We start from the raw sequence: 13,734 nt of genomic DNA, 5'->3' as shown, positions 1-13,734 counted from the left end.
TCATCTAGGGTGCAGCCTACTACCAGTGCTGGGGCTCTTCAGCGTCATACCTGAGGGTACACGTTCGGCGGTGGGCTGTTTCCTTCCTCAGCATTTGGAGTGCTGGGAGGCAATAACATTAGACACATGACTGTTAAACACCCTGTCAACAGGATACAAATTGCAGTTTTGCCGCCGACCACCTCCAACTACCGGGGTTCGCCCTACATGGTGCGGAATCCGAAGCATCTGATTGCACTGGGAGCAGAAATAGAGTCGCTGCTACAAAAATATAGAAATGCATGGCCCAGACCAGTTAAACTGATTTTTCTCCAGGTACTTCCTGGTTCCAAAAAAGGATGGGGGGATTCGTCCTATTCTGGATTTAAAAGACCTCAGCGTCTTTCTGAAGCGTCTACCATTTCTCATGCTACGTATAGCAGACGTTATACATGCAGTGAACAGAAATGATTGGTTCGTTACTATAGAACTGAAGGACGCATACTACCACATTCCAATTGTGGCACATCACAGGAAGTTCCTTTGTTTTCATGTCAACGGAGTGACATACCAATTCAGAGTTATTCCTTTTGGGTTAGCCCTGGCACCCAGAACTTTTACCAAATGTGTAGTTGCGCTAGAGCCTTTACAGCGCCAAGGTATGCGTATACTTCCTTATCTCGATGACTGGCTACTGTGCGACCAGTCTCAGCACCAGGTGCGAGAGCAGACAAAGTCGTTGCTATTGCACATAGAGGCATTAGGTCTGAAGATAAATTACAAGAAGAGCTGTCTAATTCCTGCTCAGACTGTTCAGTTCATTGACATGAGGCTCGACTCGTGTGCCATGCAAGCTGATTTGATGGAAATCAGATCTCAATTTAGGCAATTTTAAAGAAAGTGGCCAAGTTTCAAATGGGCAGGCACCTACCATATGCAGATTTCCTGCATCTAGCAGGGATGTTGGTTGCAGCAACACCAGTGGTGCGGCTGGGAATGCTGCGTCTCAGACCATTTCAATGCTGGCTAAATTCACAACGCCTATCAGCCATGACCCAAAAACATGTTTTGGTGACAGTGACCATAGCATGTGCTCACACCTTAAAGCACAGGTCCCCGCAAAGATTTTCTCCTCAGGGGTGTGCCCTTGGGAGTCCTATAATTAATAATTTTATTTATCACACATTATAAATATACAGTGAAACTCTTTTTTTTTTCACATATCCCAGCTAAGCTGGGGTCAGAGTGCAGGGTCAACCATGATACAGTGCCCCTAGAGCAGATAGGGTCAAGGGCCTTGCTCAAGGGCCCTACAGTGGCATCTTGAACCCCTGACTTTCTAATCAGTAACCCAGAGCCTTAACCACTGAGCCACCACAGATCCTTCCTTTAAGGAGATGCATCTCTGTGGGGCTAGGGAGCTGTGTGGAGGCACCAGAAAGTGAGGGGTGTGTGGCAGAGCACGTCTCAGTACATCAACATCCTTGAAATGAAGGCAGTGTGGCTAGTGCTGCAACATTTTCACCATCAGCTAAAGGCCAAACATGTCCTGGTATGAACAGACAATACCACAGTGTTTTTTTTTACATCAACCACCAAGGAGGCACAAGATTTCAGAGCCTGCTAAAATTGGCACACAGGCTTTGGAAATGTGCGGATGTCCATCTCCCCTCTCTGAGAGCCATATATCTTCCCGGTTGTTACAATCAGATAGCGGACTCACTGATTATCACTGAAATACCATTCAGTATGTGCAGTTGCCTCTTCCTGGGCAGCCCTGTGTGGTGTGCAGCTCTCTGATATCTGTGATGCAGCAACGTGGAACACTACATCTACTTTAGCCAGATTTTACTGGCTTAATGTGGCTACAATGCCTCCAGTGTGTTCTGTGATGGTTACAAAATATTCTCAACTACATTTCTGATATGTACAACAATCAGCCACAACATTAAAACCACCTGCCTAATACTGTGAAGGTCCCCCTCGTGCCGCCAAAACAGCGCCAACCCACATCTCAGAATAGTATTCTGAGGCACTAACAATCATCCATGCGATTATCTAATCAGCCAATCGTATAGGAGCAGTGCAAATCATAAAATCATTCAGATACGGGTCAGGACCTTCAGTTAATCAACAATTATACAACAAGCAAATATGCACGATTTGTTTTATTGGCATAACAGCAAATTAAATAATAGGTAGTAAGCACTCTTTGCTAATGCAGCAAAATAAAAAATAAAAAACTGGAACCGTTTGGACCTACATACGCCATTAAAAGTGGTCCCACACCTATATATCATGCAGTTGAATTAAAGTTTTGGAAGTTAAGATGAAATCCAGTGGAGAGAGTCTTCTTCACATGCTCAAGGAAAGATGATGAATTTATTGATTTTCTTATTGATTTAAATGTGAATCAAGGATGTAACCACATATTCAGGATTGGGCGGACCAAATGTAATAATCTAATAATCAACTATGGAAAAACCCATATCAGTGGAACACTATTATTTTTTCTGATTACATTTTTTTATTGATTCATACATATAACAAAGAAAATCAAAATATATATACACAGAATCAACATTTAACCCCCACTATTACCCCTCCCCCTCCCCAAACCCCAACCCCCAACCCCACCCCCACCCTAAGCCTCAACAAACATCCCTGTGGTCACATATAAGTATACACTCACAACCCCCCCCCTCCCCCCCCCAAAAAAAATATAATAATCACACACATTTAAAACTATGCTTCTCTCTCCACTGCCCCTCCCCGAGAGCCCCACAAAAACGCCAAATAACTGCCACAATTTCCCATCAAACGAATCCCATATCCCCAGCCTTCTACATGATACCTCCTAAATAAAAATAAAGCCACCACCCTCCCCATCTCCGCGCACCACTCCCGAAACGAGGGTGCTCCAGCCGACTTCCATCCTCTTAAAACAATCTGTCTACCGATCATAACACTGGTCAGGACCCAATTTTTTATGTGTTTATCCTCTATATTGATGACCGCCCCATCACCTAAAATACAGAGTCTGGGCAAAATGAAATTTGAGTGCATAATACGTCACACATAATACTCTGAACATTCAACCAAAATTCTTGGATCTTAAAAAACATGGGTTGTGTCTCCATCTTCTGACTGGCATCGCCAGCAGGTGGGTGTGTCTTTAAGACCAAGCCTATACAATCTAGAGGGGGTCCAATAGAATCTATGCAAAATCTTGAATTGCATAAGGCACACCCTTGCATCTCTAGATACAGACTTGATGTTTTTTAGAATCCTAGCCCACACTCCTTCCTCCAATACCAAGTTTAAATCCTTCTCCCATAATCTCTTGATAGAAAATAAAGCTCTGTCCCCCAGACTCTGAATTAGCGGAGAGTAATACACTGATGCCTCATGACCTTTTCCAAAAGCAGTAATCACCACTCCCAGAGTATCTGCCGCTTAAGGGGGATGTATGCTACTCCCAGAAATAGTACTGAGCAGGTGGTGCAGCTGTAAATACCTAAAGAACTGAGATCTGGGAATCCCAAAATGTTGAACTTTCAAAGGATCTCAACACTCCACTCTCATATTGGTCACCGAGTGTATTAACCTCCCTCACACTCTGACCAGCAGAAAGGGAATTTATTAATACATAATGTTCAGCCATATGCTTGAGGCAACATTTAAATAAATGTCTGAATTAAACATTCTTGACACTTTTGTCCATGCCAATTGCAAATGTGAGATAACCCGGTGTAACTTAAATTCTCAGAATAGTTTGATAGAAAGGCTTTGCAATGGCGAAATAGGGGCAAGGACTTCCTGTTCAATACAGAACCAGGAAGGGGCTCTCTCAGGTTGAAGCGACCAATAAACCAAATGTCTGAGACCGAATGCATAATAATCTTGGGTAGGTCTAGCCCACCTTTGTCAATCGGCCTATGCAGCTTACTGAAATGTAATCTGGGACGTTTACCATTCCAAATGAAGGACTTCGCTATGCTATCAAATTTCTTTAAATAAGAGGGGGACATCTATAAGGAGAAACTGTAGCAGGTAGTTGAATTTTGGAATACAATTCATTTTAATAACTTTAACCTTCCCAATTGTAGATAAAAGGTAATGAAGCTCACCTGCCCACATCGCTCAAATTTTTTTTAATTAAAGGGGCTTAATTAAATATTTAATTAATATATTAAATAATTTAATTAAATATTTCCCTTAAAGGGAAATTAACTCTAACTAAATCACTCAAATTTGCTGAGAATAAAATACCCAAATACTTAATGCCCTGTTTGGGCCACTGGAAGTCGCCTGGCTGAAAAGCCATTACTGGGCAGTATGCTGTCAGAGCCAAAGCTTCAGATTTAGACCAATTAACTCTGTATCCTGAGAACTTAGAAAAGGAATTAATTAATTCTGTGGAGGCAAGGCATAGATCTAGTAGGGTTGGAGATGAATAATAAAATATCATCTGCGTAAAGCAAAAGCTTATGCGCCACACCTCCCGCCACCACCCCTGGAAATCATCCTCCTTTCTTATAGCGGCTGCTAATGGTTCCAGGGCAAGACAAAACAATAATGGGGAAAGAGGGCAACCCTGCCGGGTGCCTCTATTCAGAGTAAAATAATCTGAAATTAATCCATTTGTTTGTACCGCTGCTACCGGGTGTCTATAAAGTAACTTAATCCATCCAATAAAAGTATTCCCGAATCCGTATATTTCCAAAATCTTAAAAAGATAATAACATTCTACCATATCAAACGCCTTTTTGGCGTCAAGTGAGATGGCAGTGACCGGAGTCTGATCATTCGCCACTGACCACATGATATAGATGTAACGCCTAATGTTATTAGAAGAGATACGGCCCTGAATAAACCCCACATGATCTATATGTATAAGAGATGTCATAACTTAATTGGTTAGCCAAAATTTTGGACAATGTCTTAACGTCTAGCTGGATCAGAGAAATTGGATGCTTACACTTGCTTGGATCTTTGTCCTTCTTAAGAATCAGACTGATCCTGGCTTGCATCATGGTTGGCAGAAGTTTTCCATTCTTTAAAGATTCCGTATAAACTTCTAGCAAAAGTGGAACCAATTCTGTGGCATAAGATCTAAAAAACTCAGTGGCAAAGCAATCTGGCCCCGGAGCCTTGCTTGTAGGCAAGGCCTTAATTACCTTGCCAAGCTCCTCCAAGCTTATCTCAGAATCAAGACAATTTTTTTGCTCAGCCATCAGTTTAGGACGTTCTATTAGTTCCAGAAAGTTTCTAAAATCCTCATCAGTAGACGAAGACGTGGAACTATAGAGATCAAGATAGAATTCTTTAAAAGCATTATTATTATCAATGGCTGAGGTAAATATTTCACCACCAGCAGATTTCACTGAGGGAATGGTAGAAAAAGGCTCTCTCTGTTTTATAAATCTAGCCAGCGGTTTTCCTGCCTTGTCCCCCGACTTAAAGTATGACTGTCTTGCCCTGAATAGCCAAAACTCCACCTTCTGTGACAAAATAGTATTATATCTGTATTTCAATCAGGTCAATTCTCTGAGGCCATCAGACGACATTCAGCACTTCAGCTCTGCCTCGGCACTTTTAATATTCCCTTCCAACTCCATGAGTTCTCGTGCTTTGGATTTTTTGGTGAATGAGGCATACTGTATGATCAGGCCCCTAAGAACCACCTTAAGTGCCTCCCAAGCCATGCCCACAGAGGATACTGAGGACCAGTTAGTCTCCATATAAACATTGATTTCAGCCTTTAACATATGTTGGAATTCAGGATTTTGCAAAAGGGATACATTAAAGCGGCAACTATATGATTTCCTTTTCTCCATATGCGGCAACACCTCTAAACTCACCAGGGCGTGATATGAGTCTAAAATGTTTCCAATTGAGCAATCATCAACAGATGATATAAATAGATATAAAAAAAAATCTATTCTAGAATAAATCTTATGGACTGATGAAAAAAAAATTATAGTCCCTACCAGATGGGTTCAAAAGTCTCCAAATATCTGTAAGAGCAAGATTGTTACACATCCTGTGAAGCATCAGTGTTGCTCTAGGGGGCTTGCACACTTTTGCTTCATATGATCAAGGACTGAGTCCATCAAAAGATAAAAGTCTTCTCGCAATATTATATCATGAGGGGTTCCAGCAGCTTGCAACATCCCTTCAAGATCTATAAAAAAGCCCTGATCATCAACGTTAGGTGCGTAAATATTAGCCAAATTAAGACTTTGCCCCTGAATTTCTGCTAAAACAATAATGATTCTTCCTAATTTCCTAATAATCTGTTTGAGACATTTGAATTGCAGATGCTTACTTATCAGTGTAATGACTCCCCTGGTCTTACTTGAGCCAGAACTAAAGAAAACATGTCCACCCCATATCTTCCCAAATTTTTCAGCTTCCTGTGGGGAAAGAAACACTAAATCAGATTTCTTATGCTTAAGAAGAGAAATAACCTTCCTTCTTTTTATGGGGTGCCACAACCCATTCACATTCCACGTGGAGAGAGACAGTCCGCTCATATTAACACTTGACATTTTGACATATGAGCAAAAATAGATTGTGTGTCAAAAGCAAAATTATAAAGACCACATTCCAACACTAGTGCAACAATCAAACCCCAAACTTCCTCCAGAACCAAACAAACAGAAAAAAGAAAAACATGCGCATTAACCCTGCGCATGACAGTGCCAACTGGCATCCATCCTTCTAAACTCAAACAGTCCATGTACGCCTACGAGATCCCCTGTGACAACTTTGCCGTCGGATTGCTCAAGTCTGGTGTTTCTATAAAAATGTTGTTAGACAGAGTTAGACAACAAAAGATAATCTATAAAACAAACTCCTGCCAATAGGTGGAATAAACGTGTAGATTCATCCATATAACTGTCCAGAAGGTGTGTTATTCCACAAAACAAACTCCAGCCGCTTGGCGGAACCAGCACAAAAAGAGAGAGAGAAAAAAAAGGCGCTCAGTTTCCTCGGACAGTCAAATGAATGTTCAGTGAGCCGGCCCATTCGGCTGGTACATGAGTGCAACCAATGACCTAATCACTCCAGTGTCTTGCAAGAAATACAAAACAAACTCCTGCCATTAGGAGGCATATGCACAAAGAATGTGCAGATTCATCCACAAAACAGTCCTGAAGGAGTGTTACTCCACAAAACAAACTCTAGCCACTAGGCGGAACCAGCACAAAATGATACAAAAAAGGCGCTCAGTTTCCTCGGACAGTCAAGTGAATGTTCAGTGAGTCAGTCCATTCAGCTACAACGTGAGTACCACAAAATAACTTACTCACTCCACTGACTTTATGAAGGACATCGCTTGCTGGGGACATGTGAATGTTTTACGGCCATCCTCAGCATCTATTCTCAATTTGGCCAGGAACACCAGTGCAAAAGTGACCTTCTGTTGATATAAGAGTTTCTTGCATTCCTTGAATCGATCATGTTTCTCTCTTGTCAAATTCGCAAAGTCTGGGAACAAGAAAATGCTGTGGTTCTTCCAAAAAAGCCTTCCTTTACTCCTCGCCTCACGTAACACCAGATCTTTATCGGATGATCTCAGAAATTTGGCCAGAATTGATCAGGGCCTGTCTCCCTCAGCGGATCGCCGAGCCGGAACCCTGTGAGCTTACTCGATTTCAAGCTTATGGCCTGTTATGTCAAGCAGAGCTCTTCCAGGAATGTCACCATATCCTGACCCTCTTTGGCTTCAGGAATTCAGACGATTCGGACATTATTCTGCCGGCTACGGTTTTCAAAGTCCTCCAACTTCTCTCAGACACGCTCCAAATCCACCTTGTTCGATAGCAGATTAGCAGCTAATTCCCTCTCCGAAGACTCCAGATAATCTATCCGTTTCTCGACATCCCCCACTCTTGTAACCACCTCAGAGAACTTCGTGTCCATGGCAGTGATCAATCAATGTATTACAGCAAGATCCTCCAAGTCAGCAATGACCTTCGACAGCATTGCCGACATGTTCAACATTTCTCGCCGAATTTCCCTAATTTCTCTGACCAAATCGACTCCCAGGCTCGGGGCATCAGGGGTATCAGCTTGAGCACGTAAGTGTCTTTTAATGTCTCCAGAGCCCAAGGATTTTGAATTCTTTGACATATTGTCCTCCTAAAACAGTTATGGAACAGAGTGTATCGAATCTCACTGGTTTATGACATTAATAGTGTTAAAACTAGCAAAGTGCACAGACCTCGCCGTTCACATGTCCGAACCTTGCATAGCATCACGTGACCTCTGTTATGAATATTGGGGGGGACATGTCCCGCTCAATGTCTATGGTAGTTACGGCTCTGATGTGAATGGATGCAATTGAAAAGGAATGTTACAAATGCGGATACACTCGTTTCAATGCTATCATTATCTAATAAATATGTATTCATGTAAGAATTGTACTACATTATTTTAGATTTGTTTTAAAATGTTAAATTCTTTCAGAAATAAAGACATTCTCCATGCACACTGATGAATTTGGCCGTGGCCACTGATCTTGAGTCAGCTTTCCCTTTCTGCTAGTAATTAAAGTTTGTATATGAGGTGGGGAAACTGATCCTAGGACAGTTAACTGGTGCAGCTACGAGAAGTGTTGACCTGGAGTGGCAAAAGGGATTTCCGATCAATACCTAATAAGCATTAATACGAACAGCATGTCCATGGTCAGTGGAAGGCTAAGCCTTGCCCAGCCTTACTCATGCTCCGCGTATGCGTTCATGCAATTAGTAAGCTGTAAGTCCATTTAAATGAAAAGTGTCTGTTAAAAGCCAGCTAACAGGTTCTTCGAAAATATTGTACATTGAATAAACCTAAAAGAGCACCTTTTATGGTTTTTCAAATATTACCTTTCATGTAGTGTGTTATATAGCTGTTTGTGAGTGTAAAAATCTGCAAAGTTTCCAAAATCAAAGTGCACAACAAATGGAGTTATTGACTCCCAAAAGAAAGAACAGATTCTGAACACCTGAAACGAGTCGTTAGTAATTCCAGACTTACTTCCTGTACTAACCTACATAATTTACATGCATGCTGATGAATTTGGCCATGGCCACTGATCTAGAGTCAGCTTTCCCTTTCTGCTAGTAATTAAAGTTTGTATATGAGGTGGGGAAACTGATCCTAGGACAGTTAACTGGTGCAGCTACGAGAAGTGTTGTCCTGGAGCGGCAAAAGGGATTTCCGATCAATACCTAATAAGCATAAATACGAACAGCATGTCCATGGTGGGGAAACTGATCCTAGACAGTTAAATGGTGCAGCTACGAGCAGTGTTGTCCTGGAGCGGCAAAAGGGATTTCCGTATATCAATACCCAATAAGCATTAATACAAACAGCATGTTCATGGTCAGTGGAAGGCTAAGCCTTGCCCAGCCTTACTCACGCTCCGCCTATGCGTCCATACAATTAGTAAGCTGTAAGTCCATTTAAATGAAAAGTGTCTGTTAAAAGCCAGCTAACAGGTTCTTCGAAAAGATTGCACATTGAATAATAAAATACAGTAACGTATTTTAAATACTTCTCTTCAGCACTGGTAGATTTTTTTACTCATTTTGACTATAAAAACTCTGCCAGTTCAGTAAGACAAAATACACATGTTAAAAATACATTCTCTGAAAAACCTAAATATTTTATGTAGTGTTGTTTCTAAAACAAGATTAATCAAATTGATCTTGTTTTAAGGATTTTTACAGGAAAACAATACAAAAATGGTCAAGAATAAGATTTTTGCCCTAATATCAAAGGTCTTACTAGAAAAAAGAAATTATGATCCAACGTGAATTTCCTTGATAAAAAAATATTATCGTGCCTGGTAACGTGCTTGTAAAATGTCTTGAAATAGCATTTTAGCTTAGCGTAAAACTTACAATTTACACAAGGTTTATTTCTATTTCTTCTGCTCCAAACTTACTTCAAACTTACTTCTCTGTCTGCTCATATGAATGTAACACATCATAAGAAAGTGTTTCACCGCTGTTCAAATGCACTTTGGATCGCATCATTTATACGTATAAATGTTTTCCATCTGAAAGGATTAAATATTAAATGAAACAAATGAAAATAAAATGCAAAGTAATCTCTTCAGTAATCAAAATACTTTTTGAACGTAACTGTATTCTAATTACCAATGATTTAAACTGTAACTGTAGTGGAATACAGTTACTTATATTTTCTACGTAATCCCGTTACATGTATTCCGTTACTCCTCAACCCTGCATATATATTAAAAAGTATATATATATATATATATATATATATATATATATATATATATATATATATATATATAAAATAACTTTCCAAAACTATAGTTTGCTAATATTAAATCTGTGGAGTGGTTAAAAAATGAGTTTTAATGACTTCAACCTAAGTGTATGTAAACTTCTGACTTCAACTACATATATATATATATATATATATATATATATATATATATATATATATATATATATATATATATATATATATATATACACTGCCGTTCAAAAGTTTGGGGTCACTTGACTGAAATATTTCTCATCGATCTTAAAAACCTTTTGATCTGAAGGTGTGTGCTTAAATGTTTGAAATTAGTTTTGTAGACAAAAATATAGTTGTGCCAATATAGGAATTTATTTCATTCAAAAAAAACATATTTATTTTTTTAAATGGATGACTTGGAATGAATAATAAAGAAAAGCAGCTAATAAGTGCCTAGTATTGATGGGAACTCCTTCAATACTGTTTAAAAAACATCCCAGGGTGATACCTCAAGAAGTTGGTTGAGAAAATGTCAAGAGTACATGTCTGCAAATTCTAGGCAAAGGGTGGCTACTTTGAAGATGATAAACTATAACATAGTTTTTATTTATTTGGGATTTTCTTTTAGTCACAACATAATTCAGATAGTTCCATTTCTATTATTCCATAGTTTAATGACTTTACAATTATTCTAAAATGGGGAAAAAAATAATAATAAAGAATGAGTAAGTGACCCCAAACTTGTGAACGGCAGTGTATATATTTACAGTTGAAGTCAGAAGTTACAATACACTTAGGATGAAGTCATTCAAACTCATTTTTTAACCACTCCACAGATTTAATATTAACAAACGATAGTTTTGGCAAGTAATTTAGGACATCTACTTTGTGCAAGACACAAGTAATTTTTCCAACAATTGTTTACTGACAGATTGTTTCACTTTTAATCGACTATATCACAATTCCAGTGGGTCAGGAAGTTAACTGTGCCTTTAAGTAGCTTGGAAAATTCCAGAAAAGGATGTCAAGCCTTTAGACAATTAGCCAATTAGCTTCTGATAGGAGGTGTACTGAATTGGAAGTGTATTTGTGGATGTATTTTAAGGCCTGCCTTCAAACTCAGTGCCTCTTTGCTTGACATCATGGGAAAATAAAAAGAAATCAGCCAAGACCTCAGAAAAACAAGTCCTATATCGACATAACCTGAAAGGCTGCTCAGCAAGGAAGAAGCCACTGCTCCAAAACCACCATAAAAAAGCCAGACTACAGCAAGTGCACATGGGGACAAAGATCTTACATTTTGGAGAAATGTCCTCTGGTCTAATGAAACAAAAATTGAAATGTTTGGCCATAATGACCATCGTTATATTTGGAGGAAAAAGGGTGAGGCTTGCAAGCCGAAGAACACCATCCCAACTGTGAAGCATAGGGGTGGCAGCATCATGTTGTGGGGGTGCTTTGCTGCAGGAGGGACTAGTGCACTTCACAAAATAGATGGCATAATGAGGAAGGAAAATAATGTGGATATATTGAAGCAACATCTCAGGACATCAACCAGGAAGTTAAAGCTCGGTCACAAATGGGTCTTCCAAATGGACAATGACCCCAAGCATACCTCCTAAGTTTGGCAAAATGGCTTAAGGACAACAAAGTCAAGGTACTGGAGTGGCCATCACAAAGCCCTGACCTCAATTCGATAGGAAATTTGTGGGCAGAACTGAAAAAGCAAGTGCGAGCAAGGAGGCCTATAAACCTGAGTCAGTTACACCAGTTCTGTCAGGAGGAATGGGCCAAAATTCCAGCAACTTATTGTGAGAAGCTTGCGGAAGGCTACCCAAAATGTTTGACCCAAGTTAAACAATTTAAAGGCAATGCTACCAAATACTAACAAAGTGTATGTAAACTACTGATCCACTGGGAATGTGATGAAAGAAATATGAGCTGAAATAAATAATTCTCTCTACTATTATTCCGATATTTCACATTCTTAAAATAAAGTAGTGATCCTAATTGACCTAAAACAGGGATTGTTTTCTATGATTAAATGTCAGGAATTGTAAAAAACTGAGTTTAAATGTATTTGGCTAAGGTGTATGTAAACTTCTGACTTCAACTGTATATATATATATATATATATATATATACACTGGCGGCCAACAGTTTGGAATAATGTACAAATTCTGCTGTTTCCGAAGGAAATTGGTACTTTAATTCACCAAAGTGGCATTCAGCTGATCACAAAGTATAGTCAGGACATTACTGATGTAAAAAAACCAAAAATAAACAGCATCATCACTATTTGAAATTAGTCATTTTTGATCAAATCCAGACAGGCCCCATTTCCAGCAGCCATCACTCCAACACCTTATCCTTGAGTAATCATACTAAATTGATAATTTGGTACTAGAAAATCACTTGCCATTTTATCAAACACTGCTGAAAGCTATTTGGTTAGTTAAATGAAGCTTAACATTGTCTTTGTGTTTGTTTTTGAGTTGCCACATTATGCAATAGACTGGCATGTCTTAAAGTCAATATTAGGTCAAAAATGATAAAGAAAAGAAACAGCTTTCTCTAGAAACTTGTCAATCAATCATTGTTTTGAGGAATGAAGGCTATACAATGCTTGTAATTGCCAAAAAACTGAAGATTTTATACAAAGGTGTATGCTACAGTCTTCAAAGACAAAGGACAACTGGCTCTAACAAGGACAGAAAGAGATGTGGAAGGCCCAGATACAACTAAACAAGAGGATAAGTACATCAAAGTCTCCAGTTTGAGAAATAGACACCTCATATGTCCTCAGCTGACAGCTTCATTGAATTCTACCTGCTCAACAGCAGTTTCATGTACAACAGTAATGAGAAGACTCAGGTGTGCAGGCCTTATGGGAAGAATTGCAAAGAAAAAGCCACTTTTGAAACAGAAATACAAAAAGAATAAGTTAGAGTGGGCAAAGAAACACAGACATTGGACAACAGATAACTGGAAAAGAGTGTTATGGATCTTAAACCCATTGAGCTTTTGTGGGATCAGCTAGACTGTAAGGTGCGTGAGAAGTGCCCCACAAGACAGCCACATCTATGACAAGTGCTACAGGAAGCGTGGGGTGAAATGTCACCGGAGAATCTGGACAAATTGACAGCTAGAATGCCAAGGATCTGCAAAACTGTCATTGCTGCATGTGAAGGATTTTTTTATGAGAACGCTTTGAAGAAGTTTAAGAAGTTCTGAAAAAAAAAAATTCAAATTGTAATAGTAATTTTGCACGTTATTAATGTCCTGACTATACATTGTGATCAGTTGAATGCCACTTTGGTGAATAAAAGTAAAAATTTCTTTCCATAAGAGCAAAATCTGTACATTATTCCAAACTTTTGGCTGCCAGTGTGTGTGTAATATATATATATATATATATATATATATACTGTATTGGATAACATTCAATGTAAAGTTCACTTGTTCCATTCAAAACAACCTCTC

At 39.2% G+C, this 13,734-nt stretch overlaps 1 pseudogene; it reads left to right on the top strand.

The window, feature by feature from the left end:
* Positions 1-13,734, top strand: part of LOC127433580 (bone morphogenetic protein 1-like) — a 47,150-nt pseudogene that overhangs the window by 3,665 nt on the left and 29,751 nt on the right.

This window comes from Myxocyprinus asiaticus, chromosome 43 (genome assembly GCF_019703515.2).
Source record: "Myxocyprinus asiaticus isolate MX2 ecotype Aquarium Trade chromosome 43, UBuf_Myxa_2, whole genome shotgun sequence".
NCBI lineage: Eukaryota > Metazoa > Chordata > Actinopteri > Cypriniformes > Catostomidae > Myxocyprinus > Myxocyprinus asiaticus.
This window is presented reverse-complemented; position numbering and strand designations above follow the sequence as displayed.